The sequence below is a fragment of the Salmo salar genome, chromosome 15 (assembly GCF_965601325.2).
Source record: "Salmo salar chromosome 15, fSalSal1, whole genome shotgun sequence".
Classification (NCBI taxonomy): Eukaryota; Metazoa; Chordata; class Actinopteri; order Salmoniformes; family Salmonidae; genus Salmo; species Salmo salar.
In genome coordinates, this window is record NC_138305.1 from 74,754,423 (window position 1) to 74,779,987 (window position 25,565).

Consider the following 25,565-nt stretch of genomic DNA (forward strand, 5'->3'; position numbering starts at 1 on the left):
TTATTTGAATTCAAGGCACACTTAACCGCACGGCTACCACATAATTCTGCAGCGATACTCCATCCCATCTGGTTTGCGCTTAGTGGGGCTATCATTTGTTTTTCAACAGGACAATGACCCAACATACCTTCAGGCTATGTAACGGCTATTTGACCAAGAAGGAGAGTGGTGGTGTGCTGCATCAGCTGACCTGGCCTCCACAATCACCCGAACTCAACCCAATTGAGATGGTTTGGGATGAGTTGGACCGCAGAGTGAAGGAAGAGCAGCCAACAAGTTCTCAGCTTATGTGGGAACTCCTTCAAGACTGTTGGAAAAGCATTCCAGGTGAAGCTGGTTGAGAGAATGCCAAGAGTGTGCAAAGCTGTCATCAAGGCAATGGGTGGCTACATTGAAGAATCTAAAATCTAAAATATATTTTGATTTGTTTAACACTTTTTTTGGTTACTACATGATTCCATATGTGTTATTTCATAGTTTATGTCTTCACTATTATTCTACAATGTAGAAAATAGTAAAAATAAAGACAAATCCTTGAATGAGTAGGTGTGTCCATACTTTTGACTGGTACTGTATGCAAATCAGACACATTTTACCATGGAATTAAATTGATGTCAATACATTTTTATTTTTTGCATTCTAGCTAACCCTAATCCTTTTTCTAACCTTAACATACTCCTCCTAACCTGCTATGTATATCTACTAACTGGTTACGAAAAGTACATTTTTGACAAAAGCTGTGTCCTTTCTAGACAAAACCGGATTTAGCCTTCATCCTCCTTCTCTTTCCTTTCCACTTTGAAGGGTATTTTCTATTCTATTCTCCTCCCCCTTGGTTGTGCCTTTACAAGCTGTCAATAAAAAGACAAAAAAAACATAATTTCTTGTATATGGCACAAAAAGAGTTTACTAAGATGATACACTGACAGAGGTGCTTATAGACCCATAAAAACAGAGTGACATTTAGACACACACACACACACACAGAGAGAGAGAGTGAAAGAGAGCAATGCATGGGAGGATGCTGCGGTGGACTGACCCGTTGTAGCTAGCTAACGTTAGCTAGATTATGGTTGACACTGCAGCTACGGTAGCTAGCTAGCTTAGCCAGTTTATTTAGTGGCAACCTATAAGTAACTAGCTATTGCCACACACATCTAATTAATCTGTTCACTCTTTATGCCAATGACAAGGTGGCTAGACAAACAGAGATCATATGGGGAGCTAAAAAACGGATATGAAACTTTTTCTCAGATTCTGGGTTAGCCAACGCTAGCTAACTAGTCATTTGATTTGCACTCCTCAAAACACAATTTCAACAGCAGAATTATATTTTACAAATACTACAAAGGCAGAAGGTAATTAAAGCGCAACTTACCTTAGATTGTGTCTGACTGAGAACCAAAGAACAACAAAAATCCTCAGAAATTACTTGAGTAAGAGTACAAGTACAGCCCAAAGAGTGTAAGTAGAAAAGTACTAGTTCCTCCAAAAATTCTAAGGTCAGAAATGGGTCGGATTCAAACCCATGCCTACACTAGCATATGTGTGCCGTTGTCAGCAGCTGCTGGTGCTGAGATAAACATAAATACATTTTACCTAATGCTTGCCTTGAACATATGATAAAATAATTCATCTAAAAACATGGATTTACCCTAACAAAAAATGTATCTACCCCCTACAAATATTGTCAATTTATTACAATCCACATACGAATTCACACGAGACGCGCTGTAGCCTGCACGTAGCTTACATAGGCTACTTGAACTGACACACAGTAGACCTCCAGTCTAAGTTATTGTATATCCTACAAACACCACTCCCAGCTGCCCCCTGGCGGCGATTCTAAATATTAAATATCCTTTCAAATCCTCCTGCGCAGGATTATTTTCCTCCTGTGACAAAATTGGTCATATTAAGACCCGACATCTGTAACATCTCATGACAAAGACAAATACTGTTTGACATCTTTGAGTTGTAATCAAACTAATATTCGAAATGGTATGTGTATTCTTTGCATTAATATATTTTGATGAAATATTTGTCAAATTAACGAGATGTTCACGTCTCCGTTGAATTGGTTTGAATTAAATTCTACTTGCTTCAATTCAAATAAAATTCTAATTATGCTTCCTGTGAGGTGTGGCCAATTCAAATTCAATTCAAATACATTATTTGAATTTAATTAAACTCAGAAATTCCGAATTGACCCCAAACCTGGTGTCCGCTGTCATGTAAAGAATGGTAACCATTGCCAGTGTATACACTCATATAAAACGTGTTGTTGAACAACACAATTTATGTGTAATGTCTACTCTGACACATTTTGTGTCACTTCCTGCAATTAATGTGTTAAAAGCTGAAAACCATACAACACACGCTAAATGTGCTTGATTATTGACCAATCACATTGCAGATCCGACGTCATTGTGCATCTAGGCCACGATCCCACACTGTGACCCACACGCAGCACACTATGGGAAGTTCAACTGACAGCCTGGAGTGAGCCAGCTAGCAGGAGGAATAAGAAACAAGAACAAGGTAAATGCACTCTTTATAAGAATAAGGTGTACATTTGATAAGGCTAACATTTTAGCCCTGTTTTATACAAATATTAAGTGTCTCAGTGAATTTGAACCTGTTTTCCTCCATAATGCACTGTAAGCTATAAAAATAAATAGAGTCGCACACTCAATATATATATACACCAATGTTGCGGCATCACTGTATCTTCTTCAGGGTAATGTCATGAATACTTGAACATAATTAGATATTGTATATAATATTAGCATCAACATACATTATTGTTGAACTGTTTGCTAATATTATGTACAATATTGAATTATGTTTCCATGATAATAGCCTAATATATTCAATATGCTGTAAACTATTCAATGCTTGGTTAATTCTCTAAATAAGTATACATTTCTGAGGCGTCCCACTAAATGTATTTTAATAACTTGAATTAATAATTTTCTGAAGGTACTGGAACTTATCTAGACAGTTTGGTAGCTAGCTAGCAACATGACGGGTAACAGAGCTGCATGTGTCATCATTGTTGGCATCTGAGGTAAGTTCTCCTAGAACTTCTAAGGTTCTGTATCTAAGCTAGCAGTTGGCTAATGTTAACCAAATTAAATGATTGGGCAACTTTTTAGTTCTCGTCATGTTTTATTGTAAAGAGATTTTGTGTTTGTTTGGTTTCCAGCCTGGAAGTAGCATCCCTTCTCTGTGCGGTGTGCCTTGGCCATCTGAACAGAGCAGCCCGCCAGTATTTGAACATTGCGAGGAATGACAACATTGCCATCCGCCTGGAGGATGAGGGCCTAAACTAAGCAATTGACAAACTCTTCAAGCTGTACTGGGTTAGCAACTTATCATATCCTATCCAACTTCAGTCTGTTCTCCTGTATCCCAGGTACAACATTCTGAGTTGGTCTCTCTGGACTGCATATCTAACTGACTGACATAATAAATAACTTGTTTGAGGTGTTTCAAGAATGATATTTAGCATGTACAAAATGTGTTTAATGTAAGATTCTGTATGTAGAGCAATGTATGAATTGAATAAAGGGCTATTGTTTTTCTACATGTCTTTCCTAGTCATTTACAGAATTGTAAATTGGATTTAAGTGGAATATAACACAACGTGTAAAAAAACAACACATTTTTTGACACTCCCCTATGTCTAGTTAGGGATGACACATGTAAGTTGGGTGAAAAAGAGACTCAATTCCTTTACGTTAACTTTTTGCAAATCCAATCAGTTTTCCACATTGATTCAACGTCATCACATTTTTTTAAATGACTTGGTTTTGGCCATTTAGTTGTTTGTCAATGGCAGAGCTGTCCCTAAGGCTTAACAGGAGAGAATCCTCTAATCCAGGGGAACAGACTAAAAGCTGAGCCTGGGCCGCACCCCGGTGTGCTCACACTCCAATAAAGACCTACTGCTATCAGGCACGATAATCCTTCCCATTGGCTATTTATGGATGCAAACTGTAGAGATGATGGACTCATCATACCTTCACAGCAAACTGCCACCTTTCATTCTCATAAATAGTTCCTTGTGATTGCCGTCATATCAGCAGTGTGTGGCTGATTCCCTCTGTCTTCTCTCTCAGGCTGTATACGTTATGGACAGTAGGCCTTGCTATGGACAGTAGAACAATCTACCATTCTGATCTCATACCTTGGGCCTGGCTTGAGGTTGAGGATAATCTCCACCCTTTTACCTGAAACTCATCCCAATCTCATTGCTAAACTTTAGCACTTATCTTGCCAAACCTTTGAGAACTTCAACCTCAATATTATGCCTGCCTAAGGCCTTTAGCCCAGTTGAGGAGAGCTAAATAGATCGTATTTCCTTAGGTGCTGGTTTACTAAAGATGTGTTAGGACTGTACCTCATCTCTACCTCATCGCTAACCTGTGGCTCATGCCAGCCTCCCATCCCACTTCCCACTTAGCCCTTACCTGTACCTCATCCCGGTGGTGTAGGACACACACTCCCGCAGGGACACAGCATTCATCTTCAGAAAGTCCTCCAGGTTCTTGAGCTGGGCAGCGGCACGTACTTCCCTCAGCCGCTGCATCTCGGCCAGCTGGTCGCTGCGCTGCTGCCGCTCCTCATTATCCAGAACTTGCTCCGACAGGAAGCAGCTAAGGCCACTGCGCACGCTCTCACTCATCGACGACAAGGACAGCATCTTACCCGTGCCGGAGTTGCCGGTGTTGCCTCCGCCACTGCTAACGCTGCTGCTCCGTCTCATGCTGGCTACAGGAGGCCCCTGCCCGCCACTACTGACGCCACCACCGCTGCCAGCTCCATTGCCACCCGGCTTGGGCATCTGGTGGTCAGGGACACTCTGTTGGCGGCTCATACGACGTCCGGCCCCTCCATGCCCGTGCCCACCCCGCACCTCGCTCAGGCTGCTTTTGTGTGTGCCAAACATGCCCAGGCAGCACTGCCAGTGCCCACCCCGGTCAGAGACAGTATAGGTTTGCCACCCGAAGCAGTGTCGTCAAACGGACAGACAGGACAGACGGACTGTACGGATGCAGAGAGTGCAGTGCTGGTGCTGTGTGTGGCCACTGAGCCCCTGAGGCGAGGCGGAGGGGAGTGGGACAAAGCAGTGGCTTTAAATAGCACCTGTTCCTCTGCTTTGAGTGGGTGACAGGACAAAAACACCCCCAGCCCCATGCATCACGGCCTGTAATCAGAGCTGGCAGGCAATCCCCTCCACCAGCACCGCCACCTCTCCCCTCGCCCCATTGTGTAAGAGACACAAACACAAGGGCGCCATTTAAAACTGATATAGGGGCTCTTCCGGGGTGGGTGTGGTCCAGTAAGCAAGGTGAAACGTGTGGTGTTACTCGAGCGTGGCACTGTCAGAAACTCTCTGGTGGCAGGAGAAACGTGTGTGGGTTCAGTGGCATGCAAAGAGAATGTTGGGGGGAAGAGGAGGGCATAGCATTATGCCACCTCCAGCCGCGGCAGGAGGGAGTGAGAGGCAAGTTGAGTGACAACTCTCTTGAGAACTGGCCAGCACCCAATTATCTAAAGCTGTCCACTAACTTGGGATTGTGGGATTGTCAAAAAATAGACAGACAGAGAGAGAGAGGGTCGCTAGCCTTTTAATCAAATCAACTTTCAGACATGTCCGTCTTTGGAGAACTACATTGTAACACCATGTGTCAACATACAAACATCAACAGCAAATGCACAGGGCAATGCTTTTGGCCATTGAAATGTGAAGAAATGCTGTGTAAAATGTTTACAATGAGACCCTGTATGTAGCTCTCATGTTCAACCGTGTGTTTACATTACCCTGGCCCTGTGGAATGCTATTTTAAAAGACAAGTTCACTATTTTTAGATTCACATTCATTTTTTATTTAGTCATCCTTCTTTCTGATTCGTTAAAATACCCATTGCCTACTTCAGCTATCGTTTGCCACTGCTTACCATAGAACAATGGTTGTGAATGTTTCACGTTTGTATACATATCACTTCGAAGAAACATCAAATAATTGAGTAAATTTGAGGTGATATGGTCATTAATGTTGCAAATCTAAATATTATAGTTATAACTGACTCAATTCCCTTCACAACAGACAATCATATCCATTCTACAAAATAGTGCCTAGTGGAATAACACCTCTTGCACAGTTTTCACATTTTGCTGGCTGAAATCTAAAAAGGGATCTAATTAGACTGTTTCCCTACTTATCTACACAACCTACACCACATTTTCAAAGTGAAAGAAACATTATATAAAAAATATTTATTAATAAAAAATCTAAAAATGAAGTTGTCTTGATTGTGTATGACTTCACACCTCAGAGTTAATACTTGGTAGAAGCACCTTTGGCAGCAATTACACCTCTTGGAAAGCCATTCTGGTGTGTCTTTGGCTTACAAATTTGTGTAATTGTACAGCTGAAAAAAAAAAACTCTATCCCAGGGTTATGTATTCAGAAGACGAACCTTTTACCTGGGCTTTGCTAATTTCATATGTATTTTTATCCTGATAAACTCCCCCGGTCTCTGCCGATGACAAGCCTATCCATAGCGTGGTGCTGCCTCCACAATACTTGAAAATACAGAGTGTTTTGAGAGATTCTCGAAAGGTATCAATTCTCGAGAGACATTACTGTAATGCCGGACAGTTTCCCCGCTCTAAGATGGCCAGTGTAAACAGAATTGTCTTGTTGAGCCCAACATTCATACAGTAAAAATACTAATAGCAGAACAATGTTTCTGAAACAGCTGAAATGTATAGGCGTGTGAATGACCACCTTGATTCGGTCTTACATTGCAAAATTTGAAATGGTGTTTTTTTACATTGGATGAAAGCAGAGACATAGCTACAAAATGATATATCATACACTGCATTTGAGGAACAATGGGAAAGTAATTCTGCTTTGAAAGTTGATAAACTTGTAACCTCACTTTTGAGAAAATGGCATTTGAATGTTTTTGTACATACTGGAGAGCTCTTCTTTGTCTACACCCATTCAGCATTGTTCACACCCTCTTAAGCTTTAGCTCCACCCATCTCTTTAAGGGTTGAGCAGAGTGTTCTGTCCTAACAGCAGTCAAGCACCTAAGCTAACTGGCTAACGTTGGCTAGCTTGCTAGCTACTTCCAGACACAAATGAGAGAACATTTCACTTTGACAATTTTACTCGCCCTAGCAGAGCTGGTTAGGCTGTTTTTATTTTATCCAGAGCGTTGGTGACTGCAACTCTGCTGCTGGCAACAATTCACATTTTTTTGCCAACGTTTACTGACACCGGCCATATTCAATGAGTGTTGAGCATTCGTAAATTCTTCAGTTATTCTGCATTCTGCACTCACACTCACACTCAGATGAAAGCGCTCTGAAATCAGAGTACATAGCCAGAGCCAATTTACCAGCTACGTCTATCAACAGTTGTCACAGTGACATTCTATTGAAATGGTTACTTGCATAGTGCAATCTTTTGTTAAGACATGTACAGTTGAAGTTGGAAGTTTTCATACACTTATGTTGGAGTCATTAAAACTTGTTTTTCAAACACTCCACAAATTTCTTGTTAACAAACTGTAGTTTTAGCAAGTCGGTTAGGACATCTACTTTGTGCATGACACAAGTCATTTTTCCAACAATTGTTTACAGACAGATCATTTCACTTATAATTCATTGTATCACAATTCCAGTGGGTCAGAAGTTTACATACACTAAGTTGACTGTGCCTTTAAACAGCTTGGAAAATTCCAGAAAAGGATGTCATGGCTTTAGAAGCTTCTGATAGGCTAATTGACATCATTTGAGTCAATTGGAGGCGTACCTGTGGATGTATTTCAAGGCCTACCTTCAAACTCAGTGCCTCTTTCCTTGACATCATGGGAAAATCAAAATAAATCAGCCAATACCTCAGGAAAAAAATTGTGGACCTCTACAAGTCTGGTTCATCCTCGGGAGCAATTTCCAAACACCTGAAGGTACCACGTTCATCTGTACAAACAACAGTACGCAAGTATAAACACCATGGGACCACGCAGCTGTCATACCGCTCAGGAATGAGATGCGTTGTGTCTCCTAGATGAACGTACTTTGGTGTGAAAAGTGCAAATCAATCCCAGAACAACAGCAAAGGAACTTGTGAAGATGCTGGAGGAAACAGGTACAAAAGTATCTATATCCACAGTAAAACGAGTCCTATATCGACATAACCTGAAAGGCCGCTCAGCAAGGAAGAAGCCACTGCTCCAAAACCGCCATAAAAAAGCCAGACTACGGTTTGCAACTGCACATGGGGACAAAGATTGTCCTTTTTGGAGAAATGTCCTCTGGTCTGATGTAACAAAAATAGAACTGTTTGACCATAATGACCATCGTTAGGTTTGGAGGAAAAAGGGGGAGGCTTGCAAGCTGAAGAACACCATCCCAACCGTGAAGCACGGGGGTGGCAACATCATGTTGTGGGGGTGCTTTGCTGCAGGAAGGACTGGTGCACTTCACAAAATAGATGGCATCATGAGGTAGGAAAATGATGTGGATATATTGAAGCAACATCTCAAGACATCAGTCAGGAAGTTAAAGCTTGGTCACAAATGGGTCTTCCAAATGGACAATGACCCCAAGCATACTTCCAAAGATGTGGCAAAATGGCTTAAGGGCAACAAAGTCAAGGTATTGGAGTGGCCATCACAAAGCCTTGACCTCAATCCTATAGAAAATGTGTGGGCAGAACTGAAAAAGCGTGTGCGAGCAAGGAGGCCTACAAACCTGACTCAGTTACACCAGCTCTGTCAGGAGGAATGGGCCAAAATTCATCCAACTTATTGTGGGAAGCTTGTGGAAGGCTAACCGAAATTTTTGACCCTGTCACACCCTGACCATAGAGAGCCTTTTATTCTCTATGTTGGTTAGGTCGGGGTGTGACTAGAGTGGGTAATCTAGGTTGTTTTATTTCTATGTTGGCCTGGTATGGTTCCCAATCAGAGGCAACCGTTTATCGTTGTCTCTGATTGGGGATCATATTTTGGCAGCCATTTCCCCACTGTGTTTTGTGGGATCTTGTTTTGTTTTGTGTAGTTGCCTGTGAGCACTCCAGAATGTCACGTTTCGTTTGTTCTTTGTTGTTTTTTTTGTGCGGTTAACTTCAAATAAAATGTCAAACTGATTTCACGCTGCGCTTTGGTCTGAATTTTCTTACGATGATCATGACAGACCCAAGTTAAACAATTTAAAGGCAATGCTACCAAATACCAATTGAGTGTATGTAAACTTCTGACCCACTGAGAATGTGATGAAAGAAATAAAAGCTGAAATAAATCATTCTCTCTACTATTATTCTGACATATCACATCCTTAAAATAAAGTGGTGATCCTAACTGACCAAAGACAGGGATTTTTACTAGGATTAAATGTCAGGAATTGTGAAAAACTGAGTTTAAATGTATTTGGCTAAGGTGTATGTAAACTTCTGACTTCAACTGTAGCTAGTTAGCTAGGTAAACAATGAACCTTAATCCCAACTCATGACGTTATGACCCTGTATGAATCCAAAGGTAGCTAAGCAACCAGGTTCAATGTTAGCTAACGAACATAAGGCTATAACTAGCAAAGCAAATGGCTCTGAGATACAAATAATAAGATCATACACGTAACGTTAGCTAGCAAGCCAGCCAGTTAACGTTAGCTAGCTAGCTAACAGTATGCTTTAACTTCAAATGAAAATGACTTTCTGTCTAAATATTTTAGACTTGTTTTATTGAGTTTTCACCCGTTACATTCTGAAAATTGTCTTTAAGAAAGATAAGCTCATGCTGCCCTGAGCCATCATCCAGACAAGAAGCATGCAACAAGAAGTTGATCAACTCATCAGCAAATTATCAACATTTTCAATCGCAATTTTGCTTTTACCTCATCATAACATCCATAATATTGAACAAATTAGGTAACTTTAATACGCTGAAAAGTTACTTTTCTATTCGTATGAGAGGAATAAACGTTAATGTTAATGTAGCATAGCTAGCTGTGTTATTATTTTGCAAGCTACATTTAATGTGTGTATGAATAAGAAAATCAAATCAAAGGTGTAGACCTTACAGTGAAATGCTTACTTACAAGCCCTTAACAAACAATGCAGTTTTAAGAAATATACCTAAAATAGAAAAGAAAGATTAGAATAAAATATCATTTAAGAGCAGCAGTAAATAACAATAGTGGGGCTACATACAGGGGTGCCGGTACAGAGTCAATGTATGGGGGCACCGGTGTCGAGGTAATTGAGGTAATAAGTACATGTAGGTAGAGTTATTAAAGTGACTATGCATAGATAATGACAGAGAGTAGCAGCAACATAGAAGGGGGGGGGGGGGTGCAATGCAAAAAGTCTGGGTAGCCATTGACTAGCTTTTCAGGAGTCGTTAGAAGCCGTTTAGAAGCCTCTTGGACCTAGACTTGGTGCTCCGGTACCGCTTGCTGTGTGGTAGCAGAGAGAAAAGTCTATGACTAGGGTGGCTGGAGTCTTTGACAATTTTTGGGGCCTTCCTCTGACATCGCCTGTTATAGAGATGGATGGCAGGAAGCTTGGCTCCGGTGATGTACAGGGCCATACGCACCACCCTTTGTAATGCCTTGCGGTCGGAGGTTGAGCAGTTGCAATACCAGGCAGTGATGCAACCGGTCAGGATGCTCTCGATGGTGCAGCTGTAAAACCTTTTGACGATCTGAGGACACATGCCAAATCTTTTCAGTCTCCTGAGGGGGAATAGGTTTTGTCGTGCCCTCTTCACGACTGTCTTGGTGTGCTTGGACCATGTTAGTTTGTTGGTGATGTGGACGCCAAGGAACTTGAAGCTTTCAACCTGCTCTACTACAGCACTGTCGATGAGAATAGGGGCGTGCTCAGTCCTCCTTTTCCTGTAGTCCACAATCATCTCCTTTGTCTTGATGACGTTGGGGAAAAGGTTGTTGTCCTGGCACTACACGGCCAGGTTACTAAACTCCTCCCTATAGGCTGTCTCATTGTTGCGGTGATCAGGCCTACCACTGTTGTGTCATCATCAAACTTAGTAATGGTGTTGGAGTCGTGCCTGGCCGTGCAGTCATGAGTGAACAGGGAGTACAAGAGGGGACTGAGAATGTACCCCTGAGGGGCCCCCGTGTTGAAGATCAGCGTGGCGGATGTGTTGTTACCTACCCTTACCACCCGGGGGTGGGGGGGCGCGGCCCGTCAGGAAGTCCAGGATCCAGTTTCAGAGGGAGGTGTTGAGTCCCAGGGTCCTTAGCTTAGTGATGAACTTTGAGAGCACTATGGTGTTGAACGCTGAGCTGTAGTCAATGAATAGCATTTTCACGTTGGTGTTCCTTTTGTCCAGGTGTGAAAGGGCAGTGTGGAGTGCAATAGAGATTGCATCATCTGTGGATCTGTTGGGGCGGTATGAAAATTGGAGTGGGTCTAGGGTTTCTGGGATAATGCTGTTGATCTGAGCCAAAGCCTTTCAAAGCATTTCATGGCTACAGATGTGAGTGCTATGGGTCGGTAGTAATTTATGCAGGTTACCTTAGTGTTCTTGGGTACAGCGACTATGGTGGTCTGCTTGAAACATGTTGGCATTACAGACTCAGACAGGGAGAGGTTGAAAATGTCAGTGAAGACACTTGCCAGTTGGTCAGCGCATGCTCGGAGTACACGTCCTCGTAATCCGTCTGGCCCTGCGGCCTTGTGAATGTTGACATGTTTAAAGGTCTTACTCACATCGGCTGCGGATAGCGTGATCACACAGTTGTCCGGAACAGCTGATGCTCTCATGCATGTTTCAGTGTTACTTGGCTTGAAGCGAGCATATACATTTTTTAACTCGTCTGGTAGGCTCGTGTCACTGGGCAGCTCTCGACTGTGCTTCCATTTGTAGTCCATAATAGTTTGCAAGCCCTGCCACAACCGACGAGCGTTGGAGCCGGTGTAGTACAATTCGATCTTAGTCCTGTATTGATGCTTTGTTTGATGGTTCGTCGGGGGGCATAGTGGGATTTCTTATAAGATTCCGGGTTAGAATCCCACTCCTTGAAAGCAGCAGCTCTACCTGTAATCCATGGCTTTTGGTTGGGGTATGTACGTACAGTCACTGTGGGGACGACGTCCTCAATGCACTTATTGATGAAGCCAGTGACTGATGTGGTGTACTCCTCAATGCCATCGGAAGAATCCCAGAACATATTCCAGTCTGTGCTAACAAAACAGTCCTGTAGTTAAGCATCTGCTTCATCTGACCGCTTTTTTATAGACCAAGTCACTAGTGTTTCCTGCTTTAATTTTTGCTTGTAAGCAGGAATCAGGAGGATAGAATTATGGTCAGATTTGCAGGGCGTGGGAGAGCTTTGTACGCGTCTCTGTCTGTGGAGTAAAGGTGGTCTAGAATTTTTTCCCCTCTAGTTGCACATTTAACATGCTTGTAAAAATTATGTAAAACTGAGATAAGTTTCCCTGCAATAAAGTCCCCGGCCACTAGGAGTGCCGCCTCTGGATGAGCATTTTCCTGTTTGCTTATGGCAGTTTGCAGCTCATTGAGTCCGGTTTTACCGCCAGCATTGGTCTGTGGTGGTATGTAGACAGCTACGAAAAATACAGATGAAAACTCTCTAGGTAGATAGTGTGGTCTACTCTACCTCAGGCGAGCAAAACCTTGAGTCTTCCTTAGTTATCGTGCACCAGCTGTTGTTTACATATATACATAGGCCCCCGGCCCATGTCTTACCAGAGGCTGCTGTTCTATTCTGCCGATAGAGTGTATAAACCAGCCACGACTCGGTGGAACATAAGATAATACAGTTTTTAATGTCCCGTTGGTAGGATATACGTGCTTTCAGTATATCCCATTTATTTTCCAGCGAGCCGGACAGAAGGCAAAGGCAGATTAGCCACTGATCCTCACAAGGCACCCTGATCTGGGCCTGGTCTGTAGTATATCCCCCCCGTCCGACTCATTGAAGAAAAACTCTTAGTCTAATCTGAGGTGAGTAATCGCAGTTCTGATGTCCAGAAGCTCTTTTCAGTCATAAAAGACGGTAGCAGCAACATTACGTACAAAACAAGTTACGAACAACGAACAATGCAAAAAAACTAACAAAAAAGCATGGTTGGTTAAGAGCCGATTAGACGGCAGCCATCATCTCCGGCACCATCTTTGTGAAACCCTTTAATAGTCCGTACATGCTTCTGAGTTGTTACATTATTCAAGAGTAGAATATAGTTTGGTTGAATTATTCATGTCACACCCTGATCTGTTTCACCTGTCCTTGTTTCCAGAACCTGCCGGGCCTTTCTCTCCCAGTGCTCCCTCGTTTTCAAGCTGCAGCCTTCTTCATTCACCACCTGAGGATAGCGTACATCGTTACGCTGATATCCGGGAGGGCACTCGCCTGTGCCCCAGCAGTGTGGGAGCAACACTCCGCCGTCTGCCTCTGTCTGGAGGTATTCGTGACGGAGGTGAGAAAAGTTTACAAGGCTCTGGTGTCCGGGAGAGAAGCTGCCCGGAAGTTACTCCAGCTTTGGCAGGGCACCCTCAGTGTGGCAGACTATGCGGTGGATTTCCGCACGCTAGCAGCAGAGGGTGCCTGCAACCCAGAAGCGTTGTTTGACATGTTCCTGCATGAATTATCGGAGGAAGTAAAGGTCGAGCTTGCAGCCCGGGAACTACTGATGGATCTCGACTCCCTCATAGCTTTAACCATCCAGATCAATGGACGGCTACGGGAACGTAGAAGGGAAAAGAGGTCTGATTGCGGTCCCAATCGCTCACACAAGGATCCCACCTTACATCTGATGAACTCTGGAAGTCCCCGGCGTCTACGCCCCCAAGAGGACCCGAGCTTACCTGAGGTCCTCCAAGAGACCTAGCTCATTTCTTGGAATGAGTACTCTGGTGGGTCAAAAGGACAATTTTGCTTCTTCCCCTACTCGCCCCCCACTCCATGGCACCCTCCTGTGGGGCAACCAGTCCAAGTCTCTCTAGATACTCATCAACTCGGGGGCAGATGTGAGTCTCATGGACGTTACCCTGGCATCCGAGCTGGGCATCCCCACTCAACCCCTCTCCATTCCTATGAATGTTAGAGCACTGGATGGGTGCTCTATAGGCCGGGTCACCCACCATACCACCATTTCAACCTACGAGTGTCGGGGAACCACAGCGAGATGATCCAATTCCTGCTAATTGAGTCTCCGCAGGTTCCTGTGGTATTGGGATTCTCTTGGCTACAGCGACACAATCCCTCGATTGACTGGTCTACTGGTGCCATTGTGGGCTGGAGCCCGTTCTGCCACACTCATTGCCTGAAATCAGCTCTGCCTGCCCCGGGACGTCTTCCTGGGGGCTTGGAAATTGTCCCGAACCTCTCCGCCATTCCCACAGAGTACCAGGACGTCCAGGAGGGGTTCAGTAAGGCCCGGGCCACTTCGCTTCCGCAACACCGACCGGTACCCAAGGATGTTAAGCCGGATGCGCTGGCACGCCGCTATAGCCCCGCGGCTACACCCCCAGAAACCAAGACCTTTCCCCTTTCTTCAAGATCATTAGCCCCTTGCTGTTCGTCCTCCGTTGCCCCATACTCTCCATATACTTCCTACTTTTCATGTGTCTAGATGTAAACCCATGTCTCACAGCCCATCTTCTTGTTTGTCGAGTCAACCAGTGTTTTGTCTCAGCTACTGTTTTTCCCTAGTCTCTCGGTATCTTGCCCTCCTGGTTTTGACCCTTGCCTGTCCTGACTCTGAGCCCGCCTGTCTGACCTCTCTGCCTGCCCCTAAGCCTGCCTGCCATCCTGTACCGTTGCCCACTACTCTGGATTATCGACCCCTGCCTGCCTTGACCTGTCTTTTGCCTGCCCTGTTGCTGTAATAAAATGTGTTGCTTCAACACAGTCTGCATTTGGGTCTTACCTGAAACCTGACAATTCAAGAGTGTAGCTAATATGTTTTAGAAGAAAATTTGCTTGCATTGTTGAATAGTTTGCAAGCTTACTGGCTAGTCAGTGGCTACTGTGAGCAAGAATGTCACGTTGCCAGCCACAACAAAAGATAAGGCAAGGATGTCATGTAAATTGAAAAGTTTATCTACATACTATGTAAATTGAAATCTTGTGGTTCTGCCTCTCCTTAAATGTTTGTCAATGAGAATAGGCACTTACCGTAAAACTTAAATTGATTGCCTGTGCGTTTATTTGCTTAAATTACTGAACACAACAGACGCTTATTAGAGACAGGCTTCTATATGAGCCAGGCGTCTATTTCCTTAATGCACACAGTTTTGCTTATTTTCATAGTTAATTATTTCATTCCAGCATTCACTTCCAGTATTTTAGTCGATTTCTGGGGGTTTGTTTACTGTTTTTATGCTTGCAAGTTAGCTAGCAGTTCTCAGCTGTTAGCAGCCAATGGCAAGAAGTTTCTTACTGGCAATAAAAACAGATGATTGCTATAATTTTTTCAAGTCATTACAGAATTATTTAATTTAACAAATTAAACAATAAACCTTGTAAACAATTAATGGTAACCCCGTAAACAATTCATTTAGACCCAGCGTTTATTTGAAACTGGATTATTTGCTGAAATGTGTGCCGTTGCCCGGAGACTCAGCGTTTAATGGAATTTTACGGTATTCAAAATGATTCACAGCTATAATTGCTACCTAAGGTGCTTCCACCAAGTACTAACTCTGGGGTGTGAAGACATAAGCAATCAAGACATACATATTTTTTTATGAAGAAACATTTATATATATTTTTCTTTCACTTGGAGAATGTGGAGCAGGTTGAATAGATACATAGGAATCTTTTTTAATTTAATTCCTTTTTAGGTTTAGTTTTAAGGCAACAAAATGTGAAAACTTTGCAATGGGTGTGTAGACTTTCACTAGACACTGTATCTATCTGAAAGTTTTGTAATGTTGCACATTTCTGAACAGGCCCCACATCAAATATGCTGTAAACCATCAGGACTGTTCACACCTCCTCTGATACAGTACATAGCATGTAAACACTGAACTAGAGAAAACACTACATTCGCCAACCACACCAAATCTTAATGGAGGACATACAGTACAGTAATACCTCTGGGTCCAGACACAATCTAAATGAAACAAACACATATGTTGTACGATGTCCTTTTTCAAACAAATCTAGAGCATCTTTGTGTTTCTCCCACCATGACAGTCAACCTCCATCTTCCCGACTAGCAGCCAGCACAAGCCCCTACTGAGCCACGGGAAAGAATCTACTAAATTTTTCAACAGCCTCCTCTCCCTATCCCTTCTTCATGACTAAGATAGAAAACAGCAGCAGCTAGTCTGCCATACTGGCTGACTGAGGACTTGCAGCAGTAGTCATGTTGAAGTCAGTGTCCCAGGAGCGGGAAATAAATCGATCCATCCATCCATCCTCCCCTCCACCACCCTGCTCTCCCTACCCAGCATGCTCTTGTCCGGACACAGGGTCCCACACACAGTCCAGGCCATGGGCAGCATTTCCATGCAGCATCCACCCCTTCCCTTCCTCCTTCCCTCCATCCCTCCTCCATCCATTCTTCCCAACATTAGCTTGTGTGAGGCTAGCACTTACCCTGTTCCTGGTAGGCGGCCGACTCATGTAGGGGTTTTGCACCACGCTAGCGCTAGTCATTCAGACGACTGATGGTGGCCCGAACTAACAAAAATGAAGATCTCTTGTCACCGCCCCAAAAGAGACAAGAGGAAGAAGCGCAGGACAGGACAGTTACAGCAGTTACAGTGGTGTGCCAGCCAGTGAGCAACGGACAGCACTACACCCCCACCTTTTCCCCCTCCTCCGCCCCTCACCATGACATGTCAGACAGGAAGTGCTTTTTGTGCCTATCAGAGGACGCCTTACTGTTCTACAAACACCAGCAAAATAATCCCACAAGTAAATTATTCAGGTCGCTTTTGCACTAAAAGCTTTTGATTGTCTGAACCACTAGAAAGTCATTTTTTGCCTGTTCCGATGTATGTGTGTGTATATAAAATGTAAAACACACCCTCACTGGCTCCATGCATACTAAGGAACTAGAGGAGGATAACCTACAGACAAGGGGCGAATAACATAATTTGTAGGACTGCATTGTCCATCTCTTATGAGGGGCCAATGATTAAAATCGTATCAAAGTGTTTAAAATTGGATGTTGCATAGTTAGTTGTGGTCTGGGGGCACAGAAGGTGTGTGTGTGTGTGTGTGTGTGTGTGTGTGTGTGTGTGTGTGTGTGTGTGTGTGTGTGTGTGTGTGTGTGTGTGTGTGTGTGTGTGTTTGGTTTTACTATCCTTGTGGACCAGAATTCCTCACAAGAATGGTAAAATAAGGAACATTTATTTTGCCAGTCCCCACAAGGAAAAAGGCTATTTTAGGCTCAGGAGTTCAGTTTAGGGTTAGAATTGGGGCTTGGGCTAGAATTAGGAGTTAGGGTTAGGGTTAGTGTTAGGGGTTAGGGAAAATAGAATTTCGAATGGGAATCAATTGTTTGGTGCCCACAAGGATAGTAAAACAAATGTATGTGTGTGTGTGTCAGTCACATAGCGCCTTGGCCATAAACCATCTTCCTTCCATCCATCCAACAAGGTTGGAATTGTATAAGCAATAAGAGTCCAACCATATACCAATCAGTGATCCACTCAAGGAGAAGAGGAAACATTCAAACACATTGTACTAGCTCTTCTTTCATACTGAAATCACTGTCCAACTTCCCATCAATACAAAGATAGCCATCAACGTTGTACCACTTGGAAGTACAAAAGCATGGCTGCATAAAGTCTGCAGTTCCAACGCAGTGTTTATCCACACAACTAACAGGACCAGGTTTGTCTGAAAATTGTCCTATCTATTATTTAGGATCCACCATTTGCCAGCCATGTCCCAGCCAACCCTAAATAGAAAACTCTGATATCCATTGGTTTACTGCTTGGTACTTTTAATGGAGTCTCTAAGTTCGCTGTTGTCGGAATGTGTCAGTTTGTAACATCCCAGTGCTTCCCACGGGTAGAGGGTAAGGAAAACGTGTGTGTGTGTGTGTGTGTGTGTGTGTTTGTTTGCGTGCATGTGTGCGCATGCTCCATGGGTACCTGCTACCCCCTGGGCCATTAGTCAATTCATATTGATTGGAAAGACTGGCATAGTTAAAAGCAATATAATGGCTCCACTTTGCTCTCCGATAGGCTACATGTAATTTTGCCATATTGCATAGATGTCCAATCCTCAGGGCAATGTTTGTCGACAGTGCCTAAGGGTTTCAATGGAATCAAAGGGGACACAGGTCATCAGAGATAATGTGGTTTTACATTGTGCTTGAGATATATATACATATACAGTACATATACAGGTAACTGCCAAAATAAAGGAAACACTAACATAAAGTGTCTTAATAGGGTGTTGGTTCACCACAAGCAGCCAGAACAGCTTCAATGTGCCATGGTATAGTGTCTGGAACTATATTGGGTGGATACAACACCATTCTTCCACGATAAATTACATCAGTTGGTGTTTTGTTGATGGTGGTGGAAAAAGCTGTCTCAGGCACCGCTCCACAATCTCCAATAAGTGTTGAGATCTGGTGACTGAACTCTTCGTCTAGCCATGGTAGCCAAAAGAATGGGCAACTGGTCATTTTTATACATGACACTAAGCATGATGGGATGTTAATTGCTTACATGTAATTAACTCTGGAACCACACTTGTGAGGAAGCAACTGCTTTCAATATACTTTTTTATCCCTTATTTACTGAAGGGTTTCCTTTATTAAGCAGCTACATGTAAATGTGTTTGACATACAGTACCAGTGAAAGGTTTGGACATACCTACTCATTCAAGGGTTTTTCTTTATTTTTACTATTTCCTACATTGTAAAATAATAGTGAAGACATCACAGCTATGAAATAACACATATGGAATCATGTAGTAACCAAGAAAGAGTTAAACAAAACAAAATATATTTTATATTTGAGATTCTTCAAAGTAGCCACCCATTGCCTTGATGACAGCTTTGCACACTCTCGGCATTCTCTCAACCAGCTTCATGAAGTAGTCACCTGGAATGCATTTCAATTAACAGGTGTGCCTTGTTAAAAGTTAATTTACGGAATTTCTTTCCTTCTTAATGCGTTTGAGCCAATCAGTTGTGTTGTGACAAGGTAGGGGTGGTATACAGAAGATAGCCCTATTTGGTAAAAGACCAAGTCCATATTACAGCAAGAACAGCTCAAATAAGCAAAGAGAAATTACAGTCAATAATTACTTTAAGACATGAAGGTCAGTCAATACGGAACATTTTAAGAACTTTGAAAGTTTATTCAAGTGCAGTCGCAAAAACCATCAAGTGCTATTGATGAAATTGAGGACCGCCACAGGAAAGGAAGACCCAGAGTTACCTCTCCTTCAGAGGATAAGTTCATTAGAGTTTCCAGCATCAGAAATTGCAGCCCGAATAAATGCTTCACAGAGTTCAAGTAACAGACACATCTCAACATCAACTGAGGAGGAGTGAATAAGGCCAAATAAGGTTCATTAGTGTTATGTTCCCCAGTTTCTGTGTTGTGGTTTGTGTATTATCATGTATGTATTTCAGGAAATGGATTCCTGAAATTCTCTACGAGAAGCTGATTGGTCAATCAACATTGATGATTGGAGAGCTGACCCCGCCCCCTCGTCAGGACGCAGCTGTCTCCAATTAACAACCCCACCTAAAGCTATATAAGCCAGTGTTCTGTTGAAACAGAGAGATGATTGCAGGGAGATATTTGCTGAGAGAGGAGGTTGATGGCAGACGGATATATGTTGGTTGTTTCTCAGAAAGAGCATTTGGTATGTACTTAGTTGTTGCTGAGAAATCTTATTATGTTCTGTGTTAGTTTGTTGCTCAGAGAGAGAGCTTCTTTAATGTCCTGAGTTAGTTGTTTTCTCAGTTTGTTGTGAAATCATTTGGAATATTCTGTTTCATTTGTTCCCAGGGGGGAAGGGGAAGGCACCTAGGGAGTGCTTAGGCAAGAGGCCCGCGGGCATACATATACCCGTAGTAGTTTACTGTCTATGCACACTAGGAAAGACCTGGGCGGACCATCCCCTGTATTTTGGTTAGTGCACCAGGTGGTGCTAGTTAGGTAAGTAGTGGGTAGGCAGGTAAGGTAGGAGAGGGGGCTTTGATATTTACTATCTTTGCTTTGGTTCCGTCCAGCCCCTTTTCCCCAAACTTACCGTGTGAAGGAATAAATTCCCTGTAAACGGTATTCTCTGCCTATTTGTCATCCTTACTCACACCTACAGTCCATATCTCTTTCACACCACGGAGAGTTAAGTTGTAGTAGGGTGTTGCGTTCCTTCTTTCTAGAGGCGTGCGTAACAATTAGTTACCAGCCTCAGAAATTGCAGCCCAAATAAATGCTTCACAGAGTTAAAGTAACAGACACATCTCAACATCAACTGTTCAGAGGAGACTATGTGAATCAGGCCTTCATGGTCGAATTGCTGCAAAGAAACGACTACTTAAGGACACCAATAATAAGAAGAGACTTGCTTTGGCCAAGAAACATGAGCAATGGACATTAGACTTGTGGTCTGTCCTTTAGTCTGATTTTTGGTTCCATCCGCCGTGTCTTTGTGAGATGCAGAGTAGGTGAACAGATGGTCTCCACATGTGTGGTTCCCACCGTGAAGCATGGAGGAGGTGGGATGGTGTGGGGGTGCTTTGCTGGTGGCACTGTCTGTGATTTATTTAGAATTCAAGGCAAGGGCCTCCCAAGGGCCGCAGTGCTAGCTGTGCCACTAGAAATCCTAGTTCGAGTCCAGGCTCTGTCGCAGCTGGCCGTGACTGGGAGACCCATGGGGCGGTGCACAATTGGCCTAGTGTTGTTAGGGTAGGTTATGGCCGGCAGGGATCTTCTTGTCCTATTGCATTCTAGTGACTCCTGTGTCGGGCGCAATGCACGCTGACAAGGTCGCCAGGTGTATATTTTGATTTGTTTAACACTTTTTTGATTAATACATTATTCCATATGTGTTATTTCATCGTTTTGTTGTATTCACTATTATTCTACAATGTAGAAAATGGTACAAATAAAGAAAAACCCTTGAATGAGTATGTGTGTCCAAACTTTTGACTGGTATATATACTGAGTGCACAAATCATTATGAACACCTTCGTAATATTGAGTTGCACCACAAGTTGACTAAATTTTTCCCACAGTTGTGTCAAGTTGGCTGGATGTCCTTTGGGTGGTGGCCCATTGTTGATACACATGGTAAACTGCTGAGAGTGAAAAACCCAGCAGCTTTGCAGTTCTTGACACAAACCGGTGCGCCTGTCACCTACTATCATGTAAGGCACTTAAATATTTTGTCTTGCCCATTCATGCTCTGAATGGCACACATACGCAATCCATGTCTCAATTGTCTCAAGGCTTAAAACGTATTCTTTAACCGGTCTCCTCCCCTTCATCTACACTGATTGAAGTGGATTTAACAACTTACATCAATAAGGGATCATAGCTTCCACCTGGATTCACCTGGTCAGTCTATTTCATGGAATGCGCAGGTGTTCTTAAAGTGGAACTGACAACGTTTAACTACTTTGAAGATATGAAACAAACAGAATCATGATATTGCCAAAAATATTACATTCCTAGTTTATGCTACAAAACCAACTTTATAAGTGTTTTTTAAAAAGAGGTTATTTTTCTTACAACTACATGATGTACAGTAAGGCATTGTTATCAGAATAGGATATATATTAATGCATGATTAATATAATTCACTTACATATTTCTTGGTAGTCCTCAAACAATTGCTAATTAAAGGAGGTAAATCACAGCTGGCCTGCTACATTCTTGCCTCCACCCATTCGGGATGCACTATTTCAGTTTCAATGACTCAATATTTTGAACAAAAACAGACGACTGTAACTAAGGCTGGTAATGTCAATACAATGAACCTAGCAAGGGTACTGACCACAAGACAGTCATAGCATGCCTAATAGGCTAGAGCACGTGTCAAACACAAGGCCTGCCGGGTGAATAGGACACACAAGCGAGTATAAATTAGTCAGAAATTCAGTAATCTACATTATGAAATTACAGCCTGATGCGCTTGCATCAGTAAATGCGTGCAGCGGAGGGAAAGACACATGCCACAGTCCTAGCTGGGCTACTAAAATGTTGCAGTCTGGCTTCAGTTTTTAAAGATTGACAATGAATAAGCAAAAAACTAAACCTGCAACAAAACACCATGCAGAGGAGAAACATGTAGGCCTAGTGCAGCAACATTTGAGCAGCAGCCTAGTCCAGCTACTCAACTACAAGACTTTTTGAGTGCAGCTTACAGCATTGCTGCGTTAAACCACACCGGTGATCCATGCTGTGTAAAAAAAAGTAAGTTTAAATGTTACAACAACCTATAGCTACGTTTTTGTTATTTGGAGATATTACATATATACATATAGTGCACTCAGAATATATACACTCGGAAAGGATTCAGACCCCTTGACTTTTTCCACATTTTGTTATGTTGCAGCCTTATTCTTGAATGGATTAAATAGTTTTTTTCCTTAATCAATCTACACACAATAACCCATAATGACCAAGCAACAACAGGTTTACATTTTTTGGCAAATGTATTAAAAATAAAAAAATATCTTACATTTACATAAGTATTCAGACCCGTTACTCAGTACTTTGTTAAACGTTGTTATAGGGACAAAATTTGGCTCAGACACGAGACATATGTGGCAGGGTCTACAGACAATCACGTCGCAGACACCAACGTTTTGCTTCCGGACAGGCTGAACACCTTCTTCACTCGCTTTGAAGATAATACAGTGCCACCGACGTGGCCCGCTATCAAGGACTGTGGGCTCTCCTTCTCTGTGGTCGATGTAAGAAAGAAATTTAAGCGTGTTAACCCTCGCAAGGCTGCCGGGCCCAGATGGTATCCCTAGCCGCATTCTCAGAGCATGCGCAGACCAGCTGGCTGGTGTGTTCAAAGATATATTCAATCTCTCCCTATCCCAGTCTGTTGTCCCCAGATACTTCAATATGGCTACCATTGTCCCTGTACCTAAGAAAGCAAAGGTAGTTTAACTAAATGACTATCGCCCCGTAGCACACACCTTCGTCATCATGAAGTGCTTTGAGAGACTAGTCAAGGATCATATCACCTCCACCTTACCTGGCCCACTTCAATTTGCTTACCACACCAATAGATCCACAGACGATGCAATCGCCATCACATTGCACACTGCCCTGTCCCATCTGGACAAGAGGCATACCTATGAAAGAATGCTGTTAATTGACTATAGCTCAGCATTCAACACCATAGTAACCTCCAAGCTCAGCATCAAGCTCGAGGCCCTGGGTCTGAACCCTGCCCTGTGCAACTGTGTCCTGGACTTCCTGACGGGTCGCCCCAGGTGGTGAAGGTCAGAACAACAACTCCTCTTCGCTGTTCCTCAACACTGGGGCCCCACAAGGGTGTGTGCTCAGCCCCCTCCTGTTCTCCCTGTTCACCCATGACTGCGTGGCCAAGCACGTCTCCAACTCAATCATCAAGTTTGCAGACAACACAACAGTAGTAGGCTTGATTACCAACAATGATGATACTGCCTACAGGGAGGAGGTGAGGGCTCTGGGACTGTGGTGCCAGGAAAATAACCTCTCACTCAATGTCAACAAAACTAAGGAGATGATCGTGGACTTCAGGGAACAGAAGAGGGAGCACCCCCCTATCCACACCGATGGGACCGCAGTAGAGAAGGTAGAAAGCTTCAAGTTCCTTGGCGTACACATCACTGACAAACTGAAATGATCCACCCACACAGACAGTGTGGTGAAGAAGGCGCAACAGCGCCTCTTCCACCTCAGGAGGCTAAAGCAATACTGTTGTCTAGCAATACTGTCAAGGCCAGTTGTATTGCTTCTTTAATCAGCACAATAGTTTTCAGCTGTGCTAACATAATTGCAAAAGGGTTTTCTAATGATCAATTAGCCTTTTAAAATTATAAACTTGGATTAGCTAACACAACGTGCCATTGGAACACAGGAGTGATGGTTGCTGAGAATGGGCATCTGTACGCCTATGTAGATATTCCTTAAAAGAATCTGCCGTTTCCAGCTACAATAGTCATTTACAACATTAACAATGTCTACACTGTATTTCTGATCAATTTGATGTTATTTTAATGGATAAAAAAATGTGTTTTCTGTCAAAAACAAGGTCATTTCTAAGTGACCCCAAACTTTTGAATGGTAATGTACACTGGAGTTGCTTACCAAGACAACAGTGAATGATCCAGAGTGACTTAAATCTACTTCAAAATCTGTGGCAAGACCTGAAAATGGTTGTGTAGCAATACTGTCAATTAATATTTCTGTATTTTATTTTCAATAAATTTGCTAACATTTTAAAAACATGTTTTCGCTTGATCGTTATGAAGTATTGCATGTAGATGGGTGAGATCATTTTTTTTATTTAATCAATTTTGAATTATGTCTGTAAGACAACATAATGTGGAATAAGGGGGTAATAAAGGGGTATGAATACTTTCCGAAGGCACTGTATCTACTGTATATGTACTGAGTATACAAAACATTAAGAACACCTGAGTTGTGTTCGAATACTCGTACTAACTGCACTAGCCGTACTATTTGTAACGTGAATTGAGTATATCGTATGCTTATTGGTCATAGTATGGATATAGTTAGTATTCCAAAAGTTCCCAGATGTCGTACTAAATTCTCAAAAATACGAAGTATCTATGCAGTGGATACTTTTTCTGTGCTTTTAGGGCCCATAATGCAATTCTTCAGAAAATGGGCGTGGCTTTACAACATTTTCAGATTTGAAGAAAATGGCAGAAAATATGTCCAACGACAGCGGATACAAATTTATTGCTATAACTAATTATGACAAATGTTCACAACATGTTGAGCAATGTAATAAAGTAATGACTTTTCAAATAAGTTACACGTTATGTTGGCTGACAATCTGTTAACTACGCTATCCTTTAGAACCGCATAGCTTTACAGCAGTATGTATCAGTATGTTAGCTAGTTACCTAACATTAGTTGATTACTAATATATCAAACTTGCCAGGCAGTATAATAACTACCTAACTAACTACCTAATGTTTATTGACTTGATTATTCACATCATTCTCAGCTAAGTGGTATAGTTGTTGTGCGTTTCAATGGACATTGTTCATTCTGGCTATCTACTCCGATTTCAGAGCACTCTTGTGCAGAATAACTGAATAATTTATGAATGCTCAACACCCGTTGAATATGGCCGTGTCAGTAAATGTTGGCAAAAAAGTATAATTAAATCGTTGCCAGCAGCACAGTTGCAGTCATCAACGCTCTGGATAACATGAAAACTGCCTAACCAGCTCTGCTAGGGCAAGTAAAATGATCAGAGTGAGGTGTTCTCTCATTTGGGTCTGGAAGTAGTTGGCTTGGGTGCTTGACTGCCGTTGAACACTCGGATCAACCCTACTTCTCGGCCAGAGCATCCAGTGTGTGCTCTGA

The 25,565-nt window shown here is 42.7% G+C and overlaps 1 protein-coding gene and 1 long non-coding RNA gene across 3 annotated transcripts in view; one reads left to right on the top strand and one right to left on the bottom strand.

Annotated features, from left to right (window-relative positions):
• Window positions 1–25,565, bottom strand: part of LOC106572215 (voltage-gated potassium channel subunit beta-2) — a 111,414-nt gene that overhangs the window by 73,689 nt on the left and 12,160 nt on the right. The gene's annotated exons all lie outside the window — the stretch shown is intronic.
• Window positions 901–3,589, top strand: LOC145860844 (uncharacterized). The gene is made up of 3 exons (XR_014380564.1): window positions 901–2,541; window positions 2,983–3,070; window positions 3,209–3,589. It is a non-coding gene; the product is annotated as an uncharacterized LOC145860844 (long non-coding RNA).